Here is a 17,847-nt window from a genome sequence, read left to right as displayed (position 1 = left end):
AAACGTCCGTCTGCAGCCCTGGGACTCTTGTCCTCACACCACACTGTTCCTGGGAAGAGGGGAGGTGTCTCTGGGGAGCCTCTGGACAGGTCTGGAGAACTTGTATCTCTGCAGTTTATATCTCAATGGCCTGGTTTGGGTTACATGCCCATTGATGACCAAATCGCCAAAGTTTCCTCAAAGGGAGAGAAAAGGAACAGATATTGGGGAGATAACAAATGCTTAAAAAATAAGGAAAAGACTCCCAAGAGTCCAGCAGTTGGCCAGTCCCTGTACCTTTGGACTCCAGGAGACTCGATTTGGGATCTGTTCACTGCTTTGGGGAGAATGACTCTTTCTTTGAGTGACTGGTCTTGGGCTCAACAATCTTTATTTCAATACTTCAGATTCTGCTGAAAAAGCTACCCGCCCTCTTCATTGACCTGTTTCCAATAAAGAAGGCATGAGCTCAGGATGGAGCACACTCTGACATTCCGTTGTCATAGCAACCCGGGTGGTAAACATCAGCTTAATGCTATTTAAAGTGGGGAGTGGTGATGGCAGAAATTAGGAACTGGGGGGCATTTGAGTAAAGCTGGAGATTTGGTACTCTAGTCCCAGCTCCAGATTCTACAGGAAATATTCAGGGGGGTGTCTGGGCAGACAGTAGTTCTATCTATCTGCACCAGGGACGTCCAAGGGCATGATGGATTACAGCTACCAGAAGATGGTCTCGGACCAGACTCAAGGGGAGGGACCTCTAACTCCTAGTCTGATCCTCCTTTTTCTGGCCACATTTCTCCAAAGAGTTGTCTGTTTTCAGTGCTTCCCTTCTTCGTGTTCTGCCTGCTCCTCGCCTCCAACATTCTGCTTCTTGCCACTGCATCTCCACTGAAACTCTACCAAGTTTATCCAAGCTGTTGTCAAATGCTCGGGCTCTTCTCAGGGAAGGATCCCTCCTTCTCAGAAATCTTCCTAGCACTCTGATAGCTGTTCTTTTAAAAAATATTTATTTTTATTTATTTATTTATTTGGCTGTGCTGGGTCTTAGTTATGGCATGCAGGATTTAGTTCCCCCACTAGGGACTGAGCCCAGGCTTCCTGCATTGGGAGCTCGGAATCTTAGCCACTGGACCCCAGGGAAGTACCCCAGTGATGTCTTTTCTGATAACATAGACATCCATCTCTCCCCGGCTCCACGTTGTGAGTGCCCCTCGGAGCTTTCTCCTCAAGGTTCCTTGTCACCTGCCAGAGCCCCCCACATTAGGGTGTCACTTCTCACTCTGTGGGTGTCTCTTTGGGCTGCTTCCCCAAGTGACTGCACTTGCCACCGCCTTTCTGGTAGCATCCACATCCCTCCCTCGGTCAGAGTCCTTCTGACCTGTGGCTGCTGTGTCTAATGCATGACTTCATGGGCATTTCTACCGGGTGGGCCCACTTGTCTCTCAGACTCACTATGCCCCAGGCAGAGTGCATCCCCCTCCCCCAGGGATGCTCTCCCTGGTCTCCGTGGCTGTCGCACTCTTTTGCCTGAGCCTCAGCCCAGCACAACTCTTAATTCTTTCTTTTCCCCTCCCACCATAGCTAGGTAATCCCCCAGTCCTCTCAAAATCCCTTGAACCTTTTCTCATCCTGCTGGCCCCTTCTGTAGTAGAGAGCATAGAGACTTTGAGGAAGCTGGAGCTGATAAACCAAAAGATATGACCACGAGATGACCAGCACCACGAGAGAGGCAGCACTTTCCCTGGGGAGATGGGCAGTAGCCGGGGGTGGGGGTGGGGGGCTCACGTGTCCAGAGCTCAGTGGGAGGTCAGGGAGCTCCCAAGGGCCATAACACCTGCGGATCTTTTATTGTCCAGGGCTTTTCTTATGGAAGGTAGCAGATGTTGAGTGCCTGCCTGGGATATGCAAAACAAGCAGAATCTAAATGGCCATAAAACCATGGTTATTTGGGCTACATTTAAAGCAATTGCATATATAAAAAATTGAGTTTGGCATCAGCAGTCTTTGGGCTAATGGTCCTAGCTGAGTTCTCAAGAAATAAACAGCGTGGGGGTGGGTTAGCAGATAGGAGCCTTCTTTGGTCCATTTGTATAACGAGGTCACTACCCTTTAATGGCTTGGACCTTTGTGTCTGTCTCTGTCTTGGTCATTCCTGCTTCCAGTCCATTCTCCATCATCCCAGGGCGATGGCTTACCAACCGCATTGTGGAGTGCCATGTTCCCATGACGTCAGCCACTTTAGAGGCTTCCTGTTACCCCTGGGATGAAGTCCAGGCATTATTAACGGGCCCCCACCTGGCCCTGTGTGACTTGGACCTTCCCTCATCTCCAGTCTGTCTGCTTTTCTCTCCTCCTTCCCCACACCTGCTGCAGCAGTGCTCTGTCCCCCACCTTTGGTCCTTTGCCCATCCTGCTGTCTTCCTCCCAGACCCTCTTTCAACCCCTTGACCTGGTTCATTCCATTATTCTCTGTCCCCTCTTCATTCACATGGCTTCTCTGTGCATGGAAATCCCTCTTCTTTCCCCTATAAACATGCCACCCACTGGCTTTTATTCAATATGCCCTAATTGCATCTGCAAAGACTTTATTTTAAATGAAAGTCACTTTTAAAAGAAATATTTACTTTTATTTGGCTGCATTGGGTCTTAGTTGTGGCATGCAGGCTCTTCATTGCATGATGTGGGCTCTTTTGTTGTGACACGCGTACTGTCTAGTTGTGTTGCTCAGGCTCGAGCAGACTTCAGTAGTTGCTCCGCGGCATGTGGGATCTTAGTTTTCCGATCAGGGATGGAACCCATGTCCCTTGCATTGCAAGGTGAATTCATAATCACTGGACCACCAGGGAAGTCCCTTAGTTCACATTTTGAGGTTCCAAGTGGACATGAGGTTTTGGTGGATAGTGTTGAATCCACTGCAGGTCCCATCTGCTTTGGTTCCATCAAGATTGCATTAGGGGACTTCCCTGGTGGTCCAGTGGCTAAGGCTTCGCTTTCCAGTGCAGGGAGTGTGAGCTCGATCCTTGCTTGGTGAGCTATGATCCCACATGCCTCGGGGCCCCAAAACCAAGACATGAAACAGAAACAATATTGTAATAAATTGAATAAAGGCTTTAAAAATAGTCTGCATCAAAAAAATCTTAAAAAAATGTTATATTAGAAGCCCCTCTTCTGTCACGACTCTTGTTTCTCATTATGGGAATGACTTTTTTATGTTCATACCCCCAAACTAGACAGAATTTCATGGAGCAGGGCTTCATTGGTCCATTGTCCGCCCCTACCTTCAGTGCTTGGCACAGGACTGGCCTGTGATAAGCACTGAGTGAATGTGTGATAGATGGGTGGTCATGTGGACTGAATGTGATAGTATCAGGAGGTGAATTGTGGTCAGGTGATCAGTTTTAGCCGAGGTCACGAGGGTGAAGCCCCCTTGGTGGGATAAGTGCTCTTGAAAAGAGAGGAACAGGGAATTCCCTGACAGTCTGGTGATTGGGACTGCATGCTGTCACTGCCAAGGGCTTTAGTTCAGTCCCTGGTTAAAGAACTAAGATCCCACAGGCTGTGTGGCATGGCTTAAAAAAAAAAACTCCCTCTCTTTGCCATGTGGGGATACGGGGAGAGGCTAGTCATCTATAAGCAAGGAAGCAGGCTCTCACCAGAGATCAAATTGGCCAGCACCTTGATTTTGGACCCCCCAGCTCCAGAACTCTTAGAAAATAAATGTCTCTTGTTTAAGCCACCCTATGGCATTTCATGGTAGCAACACTAAGGTAGTGGGTATGCTTGATCCATCCCATCTGATGCCCATAAACTCCTAGGATCATCCTCCTGTCTCCTTTCCCCCCACGTTCCTCCTGGGGGCTGGGGTGCTCACCACAGTGACCAGATGGTTGAAAAATGGGCTGATTTTCCAGCCAAGGTCACTTGCTCTGGAGCCCAGGTTCCTCTCCTACTCCTTGGCTTTGGGAGGGCTTCAAGGAAGCCAGGAACATGAGCAGGACCTGAGTGACCTCTGGTTGGATGTACCGATAGGCTGTGTTTTTTTCCATGGGGATGGTTCCCTAATAGATATCTCAGTGCCGGGTGGTCTTGTCCCCATGTCACTGTCACCATGCAGGCTGAATCCATCAATGTTGGGATCGGCGTTTTCACATCTTCCCATGCTCGGGTCTCCCAGCACTCAGGTGGTCACTGAGAGGGAAGTACATGGATAGTTTTTGAGTCAGAGGCTGGAGAGATTTCCTCCTGGAGCAAGTAGAACTGAAAAAGAGGGAAGAAAAGCCCTTTCATAAAACTGCCAGAATTTCCCTGCAAGGATGTGAATGATTCAGACAAAAATCATTTCTTTTCCTCTTTGTGATTTCTCAGAGTGAAACTCGTGGACAAAGGCAAGAGAGAGAAAAGACCATGGGGTCAGCCTGGAGCTCTGCTTGGCTCGCTGTCTTTGTAGATCACTGGTCTTTGTAGCCAGTTTGTGGCGGGGAAAACCCGGCAGTGTCTCTGGGGGTCTGCAGTGCCTCCTCCCTCCTGGGTGTACTTTCAGGTCCTTCCAGAGCACAGGGACCCTAGTTGTACTGGATACTTCTCCTCTTCCCCTCACCACTTTGCTGCCTGTGGTCCCCTTTTTCCCAGGCTGGGGTCTGGGGCAGGGGCGACCCCCTTTCTCACTTAAGCCCATCAGAGTTGGGGTTTCTGTTGCCTGCCAACAAAGAATCTGGTCCCAGAGAGTCATCGTGCTTTGTCTAATAGTTTTCTACCAGAAAGCAGCAATGAGTCTTGGTTAAAGTCTCCAAAGAGCTGGAAATCAAACCATATTGCCCATTTCAGCCATGGAAATGGGGAACCAACCACTTGCTTCCTGCAGCGTGGAAACAGCCTCGGCCACTAGGTGGCAGTGTTGCAGCGCACGAGGCCCCTGTTTCTGCAGAGGCGACCGGGGGCGGGAGAGAGGAGCCCTGGGTCAGGGGCAGCCGGTGTTGGGGGGGCGCGGGGGTGGACCCAGTGCCAGAACGGGGGTGTCCTGGGATGGGTGCAGGCGCCCACGCTGCAGGGAGCTACCTCCTTCTTCAGAAATGCTGTCTTCTGTGTTCCTTCATTTCCAGGATGACTCTGCCCAACACAAAATAAACTCAGAATTAAATTTGGGAAAAAAAGGACTGAGGGATTTTTGGTTTTGCTTTCCCCAAGACTCCCCAGGGTTGTTGTTGGTTTTACCTATGACAGGGGTTCATGGCACAACCCCTGGGGCCAGTGTGGTGAGGAAGTTTCTTTCTTACTTTTTAAAATGAAGACTTCATTTTTGAGAGCAGTGTAGGTTCGCAGTGAAGGTAAGAGGTGTAGAGATTTCCCATACACTCCCTGTGGCCCCACCCTCACCCCCACGCACAGGCCCCTCTGCACTTCACTCCCCTCACCACCCACCAGGGGAGGTTTCTGTTTCTTTCATTGTGTTCTTTGCGGGTTTTATTCTGGGTCATAGGATCAGTCAGAAGCAACAATGGAGCCCCTCTTTGCTTTGATGAAGGGAGGTGACTGAGTCTGGGCATCAGCTGTCATGGGATCAAGCAGAGGAGGCATGTTTTGGGAACCAGTGGAGAATAGCAGTCAGAGCCTGGACTCTGGAGCCTAATCCTGGCTCCACCCCTCACATGCTGTGTGACCTTAGGTATGTTTCTTAACCTCTCTGTGCCTTCATTTTTTCAATCAATAAAATGGACATAATAATATTACTTATATAATTATATAATAATGATGATAGCAATCTGAAAATAATATCCTATCTCATAGGATCGGGTAAAGAGCTGATTTAAATAAAGCAGAATGGTGACTGGCACATAGTAGGCACTCGACAGTTCCTAGTTATTACTACTATTTTTAAAAATATTTTATTTGTTTATTTATTTGGCTGTGTTGTGTCTTGGTTGTGGATTGCAGGCTTCTCTTTAGATGTGGCCAGAGGGATTAGTTGTCCCATAGCATGTGAGAACTTAATTCCCTGACCAGGGATCAAAGCCATGTCCCCTGAATTGGAAAGCTGATTCTTAACCACTGAAGCACCACTGAAGACCCTATAACTACTATTATTTTGTTCACTGGATCCTACTGATGATAAACTTGTGATAATTCCCAATCAATATTGATGTCTTCTTTCTCAAACTTGACGGCACACATAGCTCATATCAGGCAAGTTAACAGTACATCTTTTACCTTCTTTTATTATCAGTTTTTAAAGTGTAGGTACATCTCCTCTTTTCAGTTATGATTTTGGTTCCCCCAAAGCAGGCTGTGTCTCTGCTTGTCTATTTTGGTCGCAACTCTGCACTTCCTGCATCTTAAGGTACCTTGACTTACCTGATTATCTGGGGAAATTAATTCAGACAGAAAATACTCTTACTTTTTTATCCTTTTGGCTGTGCTGCAAGGCATGTGGGACCTTATTAATAGTTTCCCAACCAGGCCCCTGTAGAGGAAGCATAGAGTCTTAACCACTGGGCTTCCAGGGAAGTCCCACTCTTACTTATTTTTGTGGTAGGTGAAAAGAAATTTTCAAGCAGTTGAATAGCCTAAAGAATTGTAGCAGGGATGTTGAAGGTATCTGAGCTCATGCTGTTTAAACTCTTAAGCCTTAAACAACAGTCTTAAAGATTTCCTAAAGTAGATTTTCTAGGCAACAACTACAAAGACTACAGTAGTTGCCCAACTACAACTGGGCGATCTTTATTTCCCTTCCTGTAGTTTACTTCATATGTTTCTTTTTGGCATATAGCACTATGAGTTTTTGACAAATATATAGAGTCATGTAACCAAACAATCAGGATACAGAACAGTTCCATCACCCCATCCCTAATCCTTTGTTTTGAATTTTTGTGGTGAAGCAGTTAAATCTCAGCCTCTGATCCCTGGCAATCTCTGCTCTGTTCCTCATGTCTCCAGTTCTGATTTTACTAGACTGTCACACATATGGAATCATATAGTAGGTAGCTCTTTGAGCCTGCCTTCTTTTTGGTGGCAAAATGCATTTGAGATTTATCCATATTGTGTGGATATCCATCATTTGCTTTATTGGATAGATGGAAACAACTATCCATCAAGTTGTTTCCCATTCAATGGCTGCACCACCAGATATATATTTATCCCTTCACCCATTGAAGGATATTTGTGAAGTTGTGTGTGGATGATGTTTAAATGCCGATTCCAGCCAGACCTGGAGGTAGCTTCTCTCTCCAACCACGACTGCCATTCAATGCCCATTTTGTTTAGACTTGCATGGTGTGGGTGTTCTCTGAATTGAAGGAATCATTTTTGTTATCAACAATGGCCAGAAGATGAGAAGGGCTAGTCTGAACTAGTGAGACATGCAAAGCGAGGACTCTCCACATATGAAGTTCTTAGTAACGCAGTCACACAACAGCAAGTCACGTTACTGGGTTCCCTCAAGGTGCATCCCTGATGGGCAGCAGGAAGTGACACCTTCTTTGACACAGAGTAAAAATGAATCTTGGGGGGATGAAGTGACTTGTCTTGGTGCATAAATTGAGCTGATGGCAGACATGGGACTCCAGCCCAGGTGTCTTCTGCCTTTTGTAAGCCTCAGCTGCCTCCCCTATCAGAGAGTGGCAGAGCTGTCAGGGTTACTTAGTGAATTTCCCTCTCTTATTTAAACAATCTCCAAGGTGTCCAATTTAGAATAAATATAAATGGAAATTAGAACAAGGTCATCAACATTTCCTACTGTTTTAACAGCTGACGGTGCCTATAGGAGGTCAAAATTACTGTCACTAAGATCTATATAATCCGTTTAATAACGCTCTTTCTACATCTGGTGCCCCATGGAAACCTCTCACGTTGGCTTAACAGCTCTTCACTTTGTTTCTCTGACTGCCTGTATTTCCTCGCTAATGAAAGTACAGTTTACCTTAAGGAAGAGCTGTGAAATTTTGTTCCAACTTCTGCGTAAGGACAGGATCACAGCTGTCCAGGTTGTTAGCCTATACAGTGTTGTACTAGTTAGGTGTCACTAGCTGCTGTAATAAATAAAACCCTAGCAGTGGTTTAACACATTGTGAGATTTGTTCTTGGTCCCATCTGATGTGGGTGCCATATTTGGCAGGTGGCTCTCCTCCGGGTGGAGACTCAGGGGTCCCGGCTCCCTTCCAGCTTCTGGCTGCTCTGCCATGACCTGGAGTCTCAGGGTCCCCTGCTTCTCACTGGCTGAAGATGAAAGATACCAATTTTGGCTTCAGAGCAGGACAGGCTGTTATTTCATTGGTCAGAACTAGTCACATGGCCATGCCAGGGGGACAGCAGAGGCTGGGAAGTCCCTGACCGAGCAGCCATATGCAATACAATGGATAGAAAGTCTCTGCTGTTCTGTTTGTTTGATTTGAGTGAAGAATGGTAAATCCCTCATTTATTTTAGGGCACACAGGGTGGAACAAGTGCAGGGAGCCGGGATGTGCTACCCGGCAGTTGCCAGTGGCCTCGGGCAGTTGTTTCTGGTGTTGCTTTTTGACAGGTAGCCATCCATCTCTCCCACAGATGTGATGACTTGTCAGCATGAAGGTCAACATGTCGGCCTTTACCCCACACTCAACTGTCCAGTGTCTGTTCAACGCTGTCTTCCCCTGCTTGGCTAGTTTCGGCTTCTTGCAGACAAAGCCTATTCACCCTTACAGTCATGCATGCATTTGGGGAAAACAAAATGGCTCAGGAGAACTTTCAAAGACTGGCAATCATTTTCCATCCCTCTGTATCTTTGATCTCTCTGTGTATCTCTAAAGTCAGCCAGGTCCAGCCATTTCCACTTGTAGTTCTGTTAGTTGTGCTTATTTCTGTCGTTCTATTGGATTGGCCAACATGTTTGAGTTTTTCCATTAAACCCAAATGAACTTGGCCAACCCAATACATACCCCAGGCCTCTGCTCTTTGAGTTAATCAAATTTCAACAGCAGCGGCTCTCTCTACAAAAGATGAGAATTTAGCTGACACTCCTTACTTTCATTTCTTACCAGTTAACGTTGTATTTTGCTGAAAGTCACAGAAACCCCTGGTCCCCATAGCTTGTCAATGACCATCTTCCTTCTGTGTCTTCACACGGTTGTCCCTCTGTGTGGTGGTGGTGTTTAGTCACTACTAAGTTGTGTCTGACTCTTTTGTGACTCCATGGACTGTAGCCCTCCAGGCTCCTCTGTCCATGGGATTTCGCAGGTGAGAATACTGGAGTGGTGCCCGCCTCCCGGGGATCTTCCCGACTCAGGGATCCATCCCGGGTCTCCTGCATTGTGGGCAGACTCTACCATCTGAGCCCCCAGGGGAGCTATACTTTCCCTATAATATTCTGTAGTGGAGTTTCTGTAGAGATGTGAGCAAATGAGTGTGCTTGGTCTGTCACTTGAAATAAAATTCCATATCTTTCTTTTTAAGGGAAAAAATGTCAGAATTTCTCTTAGATTAAATAAGCAAGAAGACGTGTTCATCCTAGAAAACTTGAAAACACATAGAAAAGTATGACAGAATCTGGGTTTTGGGCAATTGGACGCAATGAATCTAAAGTGAATCTAAAGATAAAAAATAGGTAAGACAAGCTGATAGAATTTTGATAAAGAAGAATAATCTCTTGATATTCATTTGCTAGGGCTACCATAACAAAATACTACAGATTGCGTGACTTAAACAACGGACGTTTATTCTCACAGTTCTAGATGCTGGAGGGCCAAGACCCAGGTGTGGGTACGGCTGGTGTCTCCTGAGGCCTCTCTCCTTGGTGTGCAGATGATTGTCTTCTCCCTATGTCCTCACGTGGTTGTCTCTCTGTGCATGTCTGTGTCCTAATCTCTTCTTCTGAGGACCAGCCATAATAGACGAGGGCCCACCCTAACGACCTCATTTTAACTTAATTACCCCTTTAAAACCTCTGTCCCTAAATGCAGTCATGTTATTTTTTTCAACTAAAGAACCACTAAACTGTGAATCAAATAAAATACTTCTGGCTGATTCAGCATACGCTTGTTATCCAACTACGATCAGATCCTCATTTTACATTGGACCCCAAAAGAAACTTCAGACGGATTCAGTAATTCAATCTAATACTTAAAATTTGTAAGAGGGTAGATCTTAAATTTCCTCACTAACAAAAATATCAAGTGGATTCACATACGTTGGTGGGTCTGAGTCAATGGATACGGGCATTAGCTAGATTGTGGTGACTAGTTCACAGCGTAAGTCAAATTCTACACCTTGAATGTTTAAAACTTTCAATTGTCAAAAATACTTCAATAAAGAAAGAATTAAATGTGGGAGTTTCCTGGCAGTCCAGTGGTTAAGACTCCGCCTTCCAGTGTAGGGGGTGAGAGCTCCTGGTCAGAGAGCTAAGATCCCACATGCCTTGTGGCTAAAAAAGCAAAACATAAAACAGAAGCAGTGTTGTAACAAATTCAATAAAGATCAAAATACTAAAAAAGGAAAAAAAAACTCATTGTTAAAAAAACACAGCTTTTCAGAGAAGAATTAAGTGTAAAAATGTAGACACATACATGTATCTACATATACCCATCCATGGAAACATACAGGTGAATATATGTTTGATACTGGGATGTTGGGGAGGAATTTTTTTTTTTTTCTGGCATAAAAGCAGTGGTGGGCATCATGAAAAAAAAGATCCATATTCATTATGTTAAAAGTTATTTACTTATTTTGGCTGCACTGAATCTTCAGTGTTGCTCATGGGCTTTCTCTAGTTGCGGCGACAGGGGCTACTCTCTAGTTGTGGTGCTCGGGCTTCTCATTGTGGTAGCTTCTCTTGTCGCAGAGCACTGGCTCTAGGGTGCATAGGCTAGGGGTTGTGGCGCTTGGGCTTAGTTGCCCCGTGGCAGGCATGTGAGATCTTAGTTCCCAGGCCAGGGATCAAACCTGTGTCCTCGGCATTAGCAGATGAATTCTTAACCACTCTACCCCCAGGAAAGTCCTTCATTATGTTTTAAGTCTCATACACTGGGCTTTGATGGTCTGCATAGGATATTTGTGCCCCCCCGATCTTGCTAGAGAATATAGTCTTGAGACTTCTGCTCTCCATTGGCTGGTTTAGTAAGAAAGTAATTTCATGGAGGAGAGTCTGAAGGGCAGCGTTCTCTAGGATCTCACTCTGGATTTTATTCTTCCAGTCAAGCTGGACCTTCTGAGAGGTATCAGGTGTCTTGGCTCACACTCCGTTGTCTTCTGAAGAATTGCCTTTGCCTGATGGCCCTTTGCTCTTACACCCCACCTTGTGTGTGCAGCACCAAAGGGAGCCTGCTAATAAGCTCACTCTCTGTAGGGATGCTGCTGTGTCCCTTGGGGCATTACCATGGGAGGGATTTCTCTCAGAGCCAGGAAGAGCTTTGCTCCTTGCTTTCATCTTATGAACGGTGTCCAACTAGTGACTTCATCTTGTGATGTGAGAGCTGGGCAATTCAGAGGCACATTTGCAGTCTCTTTAGTTATTGCCGAAGCTCTTACAATGTAGTTTGCTTGCTAAGCTTTCAGCTGGCAGCAGAACACAGTGGCTAAAGGCACAAACTCTACTCTGCCTGGAGCTTGAACAGCTTGGATCCAGTAACTCCCTCTGCCTCTTTCTAGCTCTGGGATCTTAGGCAAGTCTCTTAACCTCCCCAAGCCTTAGTTTTCCCATGTATGTTGCTGTTCAGTTGCTCAGTCATGTCCGACTCTTTGCGACCCCATGGACTGCAGCATGCCAGGCTTCCCTGTCCTTCACCATCTCTCTGAGTTTGCTGAAATTCATGTCCATTGAGTCAGTGATGCCATCCAACCACCTCATCCTCTGTTGTCCCCTTCTCCTCCTGCCTTGAATCTTTCCCAGCATCAGGGTCTTTTCTAATGAGGCAGCTCTTCTCATCGGGTGGCCAAAGTATTGGAGGAGCTTCAGCATCAGTCCTTCCAATGAATATTCAGGGTTTATTTCCTTGCTGTCCAAGAGTCATCTCCAGCACCACAGTTTGAAGGCATCAGTTCTTCAGCACTGAGCCTTTTTTATTGTTCAGCTCTCATATACATACATGACCATTGGAAAAATCATAACTTTGACTATACAAATCTTTGTAGGCAAAGTAATGCTTTGTAGGCAAAGTAATGTTCCCATCCATGAGTGGGACTAATAATAAAATCCTCATAATCAAAAGATTGTGAAGATGAAAAGTGTTAATATCCTTGAAATGCTTAGACTAGTGCTTGGTATATCATAAAGATTATGTATAAATGTTGACTGTGATAACAGGCCTATTCTTATTACCCTTACTTCTCTATATTTTTTTATTATCACTGTAATATATGGTTATGCTGTGCTGTATTCAGTTGCTCAGTTGTGTCTGACTCTGCAACCCCATGGACTGTAGCCCACCAGGCTCCTCTGTCCATGGAATTTTCCAGGCAAGAATACTGGAGTGAGTTGCCATTTCCTACTCTAGGGGATCTTCCCGACCCAGGGATCAGACCCGAGTCCCTTGCACCTCCTGAACTGGTGGGCGGGTTCTTGCCCACTGTGCCACCTGGGGAACCGTATCTAATCTTTAATGGATTTGCTGGTATATGACCTAAGACTTATATGACCCTCAAGATGATGAATGACTGTTCATTTTTGAGTACCAGCACCCCTCTACTTTTTGAAAGTTCACTTTATGCCAGTTTACTTTATGCCACTTCACTTTTATGAAAGACCTACATTAGTACCATTTTTCACTAATCTGAAAGATATCTAAAGAGGATTTTCCCTTTTACAAAAAAAGATGAAAAGAGTGGTGATAGTGTTCAGTATTGGTTTTGCAGTGAAGAAGGGTGGAGGGTGGCACACAGCCAGGTTCCTTCCCCGGAAACTACATTCAGCATCTCAGCGTCAAGTTGGTCTCTGGTCTGTGGTTCTGGGGCTGGAATCAGAAAACCATACTTCTCTCAGCCAGTTGTCTCCTGTTAGTCTCTGATAATGCTGGCAGGGGAAGAGGTGTGGGGAGGCAGATGCTAGAGAAGACTGTAAGGCTGGAGCTGAGAGAAGGGATTTACTCCTTCCTGTCCACTTCCTGTCCGCTTCCTGTCTGCTTCCTGTCCGCTTCCTGTCCACTTCTGTCAGCTTCCTGTCTGCTTCCTGTCCACTTCCTGTCTGCTTCCTGTCCACTTCCTGTCTGCTTCCTGTTTCTCCCCTGCTTCTAGTCTGCTTTTTTTTTTTTTTTTAAAGAGGGTTACTTATGTATTTATCTTTGTTTTATTTCTGGTTGTGTTGGGTCTTTTTGATGCAGTGCACAGGCTCTTCGTTGCTGGGCATGGGCTTTCTCTAGTTTCAGTGAGCGGGGGCTTCTCTAGTGGCACCGTGCCTGCTTCTCTGTGTGGTGGTTCCTACTGTTGTGGAGCATGGGCTCTAGAGTGCAGGCCCAAAGGTTGTGGCCCACACGCTTAGTTGCCCTGCAGCATGTGGGATCTTAGTTCCCCAACCAGGGCTTGAGCCTGTGTACCCTGCATTAGCAGGTAGGTTCTTAACCACTAGACCACCAGGCAAGTCCCTCTGGTCTGTTTATCAGCTTCTTGCCCTTATGAATGACTCAGGTTGGCCATTCAGGGCTCCCCAGCTTGAGATCTGAGAAGAATCTTGGGATGAAGGCAAACATCCCTCCCTCCTGCCTGATGACCTGGTGTCCTCACACTTTTCTGTCTGTATGCTCTCTCCTTCTCTTTCAGCTGTGTGAGTTTTATCTGGTTGAGAGAGACAAACTCAAGTTTCCCCGTCTTACTTTTATATGGGTGACTTTTGAATTGGATAGTTAGGTTTTTGCTACCTTTTCTGAGTTATGTGGTGTGTGACTTGTGTTTCAGATGCAGAGGTGGGAAAGCGTGTGGTCCCTGGGGTACAACTAGGGGATTCAGTTGGGGGTGGCAGTAGACTGAATGGGGATGTATAATAAATTCCACCTGGTTGTTAATGACTAAATAAGCACATGCAACTTTCCTCCTTAATCTGAGAGCATTTGGTCTGACTTGCTGCACTGGCTCCTCCTCCTAAGGCTTTAGGTCATGTGACTGGTTTACAGGTAGCAAGGCTCAGCCATATTTACTGCACCATACCTTAAAGATATGGATCACTGGCTGCTTTGCCAGCAGCTGCATTGTGATGCTCGGGGCCAACTGTATCTATATTCCTGCTCTACCTGGAAATCCAGGCTGATACCTGGGCTGGGAGACAGTCACCTGTGACTGCAGAGTGATGAAAACCTCACTAAGTCTGTAGAGATTTTGTTCATGAACTTGGCCCTGTGAGCCTTGAGCTCCAGCTTCTTTGCTGACCTTCCCATGGCTGACTCTTTGGCTTCATTGTAGAACCACCAGACCAGTTGGCCCTGGGGCAGTACAGAAAAGTGGAAAATCTCTGAAATTGGACAGAACTGGTTTCAACCTTAACTTTGACCATGTTCAAACTGCTTAATTTCTCTGTGCCTCAGTTCCACCATTTTCCAAAAGGGACAAAGACTATTCGTCTCACAACCATTGTGATAATCAATGGATGTAGCAGTTGTATTTGCCCAGGCTAGCACATCGCCGGTGTTCTGTAAATGCTATTTCTCCTTTAAGTGATATTTTTTTCCCTCCATGTGAAAATTGAAGCTCTTGGCTTGGCAAACCTAGCAACCAACTTAGTGACCACAAGGATGTGATATTTGAGAGGAAATGAATGGAGTGATAATGTGATGGGCCAATGATTTGTTAATATTAATGGTATCTATTAACAACCCTGGGAGGAAGCCAAAGAAAGGCTCAGAAGGAACACAGAGAGATTTAGTCTCTTAAGCATTAAGCCAAGGCACTCTTAATTGATGGACATGCACTCAGCACATATTTGTTTAGTTTCTTCTGTTAGATCCTGGATATGCAGCCATAAATTGGGTGGCGAAGTCTCTGCTCTCATGAGCTTGAATTTTAATAGAGAGACTTGATAGAAAATAAGTCAACAAGTAAAAACACAAAGGCTAATTTCAGATGGTGAGAGTGACCTTGAAGAAATGTAACAGGATGGAGTGAATAGTGACTGGATATATTTGTCAGACTCTAGCTGAGAAAACAGAAGCCACACTAGTTATTTCCATAGAGGGAATTTAATCAAGGGAATCAGTTAGTCATGTGATGGAAGATCTGTGAAATGAAGTCCGGCATGATAAATACCTTCTGGGAATGGTAAAGTAATCCAGAAATTAATTACAGTAGGAAGCTGTTACCAATTGGACTGAAGGGATAAAGTGGGGAAATTGGATTATCAGAACCCAGAAGCTGAAACCATCTAGTAAGTATCAGAACTACTGCCTAAGAGAGCTATATTCATGGTGGGAGCTCTCATGGGCTGGACAGTCTCTGCCAGTAAATACTGGGAGATAAGGGGGAGAAATAGCTCCCATGCTCCATCTTCTACCAGAGCATCCCATTGACTGATGGTACCCAGAAGCCAGGGAGCAAAGGAGCTTGGGAAATGTAGTTCCCTATGATGCAGAGAAGAGCAGAGCTAGGGCTGGAGTGCCTGATCAGAGAAATCATTCCTGAGTTGAGAAATCCTGATGGGAGGGAGTCTGCTCTACTCATAGGTGGGTGATGGACTTCCCCAGCAGGTGCAGAAGTTCACGGAGGAAGACACACAAACATCATGGAGATAGACCAGAAAGCATGAGTATGAAGGATCTCCTACTTCTTTCCTCTGCCTCAGAAACAATATCCACTGCATTGTTCTGAACGGATATGAATGCTCCCAAAGGCTTCCTTGTAGCTCCTGGTCTCCATGACCATGGGGGCGGGGTACCCAGATGGTGGCAGTAAATTACCACCTATTCGTCAGGACTACCCTTTGACAGATCAGTGAGCAGTTTCACTTGCTGATGGTTTTCAAAGATGTGGCCCATCTGGTCCACTGCAAAGAGACCCTTTTATTTCTGGCTGTCCATGTTGTTTTGTGGGAATTAGAAGAGACTCAGCTGCAGAAATGTCACAGGCCTTGACCCTCAGGTGGGTTACCAGGAGCCACAGAACTGTTAATAAGCTTCTGTGCAGGACTGGTGATGGTAGCAAAAAGGTTTGTGAGTCTGTGGGTTGCATTATCTTATGTCTATAGGTCTCTCCAGTCCTGACCAAGACACATGCCCAGGAGTATTTTTTTGTGTGCCAAGCACAGCAGTGATGTCCATCCATGCACTTTGGGTCACAGAGTCCCTACTGGGGTTCCTAACACCGTGGGAGATGCTTCATTCTGGATGTTGTTTGTTTCCACCTGAAGTTCTTTTTGGGACTTCCCTGGAGCCATCTGTGATTCTGAACATCCTTTAATCACAGAGCATCTGTCTGGAGCACCTTGTGCTCTTGAAGAACCTGGACTTGATTCTCTTTTTGGCTCATAAGGAAGGAGGGCAGTGATGGGAAGTGCTTTGCAGTTGGGCCAAACCACGACTTTTTCATTTTCTGCTCTCAGCACCCACCTCATTCAGTCGGGTGGTGAAAAGCCCTCTAGGAAATCAGCAGACTGAATAGGATCTCATTTCACGTCCAGACCTCCGGCCACACGGTCTGCCTGCCAATGGGAAGAAGAATGGGGCCACTATACGATGTTAGGGGACTGAAGGGAGGCATGTTAGCTTCTCAGATCCTGGATGTTTTTCTAAGGACAAAGTCTCATGGCTCCATTAAATGCTCCTAAATTCTCATATCATATTTTGTTGCAATCTAGTTTGAGGACAAAAATGAGGATCTGGCAGCCGATGTTTATGGTTTTCCATAGATGCCTTCAGACAAAATTTGTATTGCATTTTGCTTGAGTTATGGTGGGACAGGATTGTAAACTAACACTGCTATGTTGGATGAAATACAAGCTTTGGCCGTAATAAAGAAGAGAGAAAGCACAGTTTCAAATTTATAAATCAATTTTTGAGAGACAGAAAATATCGATATAAATGATAATGGAAAAAAACTAATCCACAATGGAAACAGACCATATTAAAATTTGCATTTATTTTAATTTCCTTTTCTTTATCTGTGAATAAGCTGGAATTTAAACCTTGCCTGAGGCTTCACATAGATTTTATGGGAAGGTAAAATTGGAGTCTGTGTCCAAATCTGGTCAGCTGTGTGCCCACCCATATCTACTGAAGGATATTGTCAGGCTGTGGAAGACAGATTTACCTCATTGCCAGCTGATTTATGGGGAAATTCACCAAGAATTTAACTTCCTAGTTTGGAGTGGGAAAATAAACCAACCAAAAAATAATTTAAATTTCATCTGGGATGGTCTTTCTGCATTGCTTGTCATTGTCAAAATACAAATTGTCCCCTTGTATGACAAAAACCACTGCAATGATGTAAAGTAATTAGCCTCCAACTAATAAAAATAAATGGAAAAAAAAACCAAACAAATTGCCCCTTGGAGGCGGCAACAGTAAAACTTTCCTTTGCTTGAAGCTCATTTTTCAGAGTCATCTCTTCCTCCTCCATCTTTGATCTGAATCCCACCCAATCTATGGTATGCATTCTGGAGGAAATCCAGGTCTGGGCAAATGTATCATATACATATTTGTGTATGTCTATATGTTGTGTACATACAATATTTACTACTTAAAATATATTTTAAACAGATTTGGGATCATGTAAATCAAGATTTGATGATTGCTTTTTGGAGAAGGAAATGGCAACCCACTCCAGTATTTTTGCCTGGAGAATCCCATGGACGGAGGAGCCTGGTGGGCTACAGTCCACAGGGTTGCAAAGAGTCGGATACAACTGAGCGACTTCACTTTTCACTGAAGATGTAAGCATTTTCTGACAACACTTGTTGAGACTGTATTTGTTGAGACTGTGGTTTTGGTG

General features: G+C 45.3%; 1 protein-coding gene across 7 annotated transcripts in view; it reads left to right on the top strand.

Annotated features, from left to right (window-relative positions):
* Nucleotides 1-17,847, top strand: part of LOC110131117 (transmembrane protein 132B) — a 378,266-nt gene that overhangs the window by 134,201 nt on the left and 226,218 nt on the right. The window contains exon 1 of one of the 7 annotated variants that reach the window (XM_070475082.1): nucleotides 17,690-17,788. The exons of the other annotated variants lie outside the window; for them this stretch is intronic. The gene's annotated coding sequence lies outside the window, so the exon portion shown is untranslated. Of the gene's footprint in view, nucleotides 1-17,689; nucleotides 17,789-17,847 lie in introns of those variants that run through there. 7 annotated transcript variants of the gene reach the window in all.

Source organism: Odocoileus virginianus, chromosome 12 (genome assembly GCF_023699985.2).
Source record: "Odocoileus virginianus isolate 20LAN1187 ecotype Illinois chromosome 12, Ovbor_1.2, whole genome shotgun sequence".
In the NCBI taxonomy this organism is placed as follows: domain Eukaryota; kingdom Metazoa; phylum Chordata; class Mammalia; order Artiodactyla; family Cervidae; genus Odocoileus; species Odocoileus virginianus.
This window is presented reverse-complemented; position numbering and strand designations above follow the sequence as displayed.